This window comes from Macrobrachium nipponense, chromosome 31 (assembly GCF_015104395.2).
Source record: "Macrobrachium nipponense isolate FS-2020 chromosome 31, ASM1510439v2, whole genome shotgun sequence".
Lineage (NCBI taxonomy): Eukaryota > Metazoa > Arthropoda > Malacostraca > Decapoda > Palaemonidae > Macrobrachium > Macrobrachium nipponense.
Window position 1 is genome coordinate 62,194,797 of NC_061093.1, and position 2,500 is coordinate 62,197,296.

The 2,500-nt window shown below is 39.5% G+C and overlaps 2 protein-coding genes across 2 annotated transcripts in view; one reads left to right on the forward strand and one right to left on the reverse strand.

Annotated features, from left to right (window-relative positions):
* LOC135207049 (uncharacterized) overlaps window positions 1–1,202 on the reverse strand; it is a 23,131-nt gene extending 21,929 nt beyond the window's left edge. Inside the window, exon 1 of the mRNA XM_064238682.1 lies at window positions 1,035–1,202. The gene's annotated coding sequence lies outside the window, so the exon portion shown is untranslated. The remainder of the gene's footprint in view (window positions 1–1,034) is intronic.
* Window positions 1–2,500, forward strand: part of LOC135207051 (cubilin-like) — a 252,388-nt gene that overhangs the window by 130,761 nt on the left and 119,127 nt on the right. The window lies entirely within an intron of this gene.

Consider the following 2,500-nt stretch of genomic DNA (forward strand, 5'->3'; position numbering starts at 1 on the left):
GGATGCTAAAGACCTCTCCCCGGGACACGACGCTTTTGAACAAAGGCTTTGGTCAGTGGATGGTATTGCAACAGCAGCACGTCACCTTCGATCCCTCAAAGAGCAATCAATCTCCCTCTTAAGAGAGACCTCGGTTGGCGTCGCTGGAATCACGATCTGTCTGATTCTTCCTCATCAGGCAAAAGACATCTTCGTGGTATTAAAAAAAAAAAAAAAAAAAAAAAAGAGGAAATCGTGACTTTCTTCGTCCGTTCAACAGCAAGAGTTCCAAGATCGATCCCGTTGTGTTTGGTGTGGGTTTTTATGTGTCAGTTCTCGTGAAAATCAGTTTAGTCGAAGTTTGGTGAATTTGGGTTTATTCGAACGACAAGGCTAACGTTTCCCGGAGCCGTGTTCTTTAAAGGTAACGAGCTTTTGCACACACACACACACACGCGCGCGCGTGCGCACACACATATAGTATATATATGTATTATAAAATCAGGGGAAAACGAAAACAACACAAGATAGCCGAAGCTTGTCTGTAGGGTGAAAGACCAATCACTGAAGATTTTAGCAAATGGCTCTAAATTATTTGAAGAGGGATTTTTAATTGCATTCCTTTTCCATTTAGACCGGTATGAAGATGCTAAATTAAGAAGGTATTTATATATATATATATATATATATATATATATATATATATATATTATATTATATATATTATATGGCAAGTACGGCCGAATCAGTTTATCGAACATTTCAAGTTGAAGCTATAGTGGATGCAGGAAACAAAACTTCGAAACTGGTTCTCGTTACTAGAGGAGGTATCTGGCCAGCGACCTCGTCCGGAATCATTACGTAGAATCTAACAATCAGCCTTGATATATGGGTCGAAATGAACCCCCCCCCCCCCCTCCCCCCCCCCCCCCCCGCCGCGTCCCCCAAAAGACCACAAAAAGTGTGGCGAGCGAGCTCCCTATAGAGAGATTGCCTCATTCACCTCACGCACCATATTACAATGAAGGCAGAAATCCGACATATGTCTATCTCACCCAAAAGGAATGATCTCGCTCGGCGTTCCCTAAGATGAAGTTCTTCCGATATGTCACGTTGAACGTTTTTGTTTCACTGACGTAAGGCGACTTGCCTTCGTTCGATCCATCAGGTGATCTGAGCTATTCATTCGCGGATTGCTTCTTGCACGATTTTATTATAGTCACTAGATATGATCTGCTCCGAGGATCTGATTATAGTCACCAGATATGATCTACTGCGAGGATCTGATTATAGTCACCAGATATGATCTGCTCCGAGGATCTGATTATAGTCACTAGATTATGATCTGCTCCGGGGATCTGTATTCCTAACACGCCGTTCGATTTTTCCTTTCATCGTATTTCCTTTTACTTACCATAACAATATTTCTACGTTATTTTTACTACAGTTCCTCACTCACTCATTCAATCATTCACTCAATCGTCTCTGAGTCACATTGTGACCCATTGTCACTCCTACAATACCCACCAAGTCTGTCGCAAATAGACTCAGTGGTCAAAGCGAATCTGCCATTCTTTGGTAGATGTTCATCTGTCAAACTATTGTTACGAGATTGCATTATTTTGAAAACAGGCCTCCTCCATTAACTCGTTTAGCCTATTGGTTCTGGGGTGCTTATCAATGCTACAATACCTGCAATGGTTTACTTAAAAAAAAAAAACCCGTTTACACAATTTCAGTTCTGATGCATGGTTGCATCGATGCTGAAGGGTAAATCTTTGAATATACAAATGATGAATCACAGAGATGTTACAGTTTACAGACGAATATAATACGTTGATAAATCTTTGCACAAAGATATGAAAGATGAATCGGTATAGGTGTTCAAAAGGAAGGGTTTATACGTTAACATTCATCGAACTTCGCAAATTTCCTTCTGAACAGTTAGTCAAGGAGTATCCAAGGTTATATCATTTATACGGTTCATTAAAAAATTGTAGGTTCGAGGAAATCTAAAGGAAAATGGGTCTGACTCTCCACTTTTTAAAAAAAAGTAGCGAAACATATATCATAAGGTGGATGAACAACGTTTGAAATAATGATTCCTCGTACTTCTTTACATCGCTGTGATAACAGATTCATTCGAGCTTAAAGTTTAGAATACGCGCCCTTACGAACGAGTTAGAGGAACGACTGCTGAGAAGTATTACCAGCGTTATTACAATCACCATTGTTTTTATCACAATCGGCACTGATAATAAAAAAACATTCCATGTGCAGACGGAAGCCTTCTGTCTTAATAAAGGACAATCTTGACTCTTGGACAGAGTATGAAGAAAGGTTGATAAATAAAAAGGTATTTAAAGTAATGCAAATATTTAAAAAATGCCAGACTTAGAGGGAAGGATATCACTTCCAGAATGGTCTTTGTAATCGGCTATTGAGGTTGTTAGGAGTCATAGATTATGTTAAACAGAGTAAATGTGACAGAAACTGATAATAGTGGTATGTGTGTCATGTG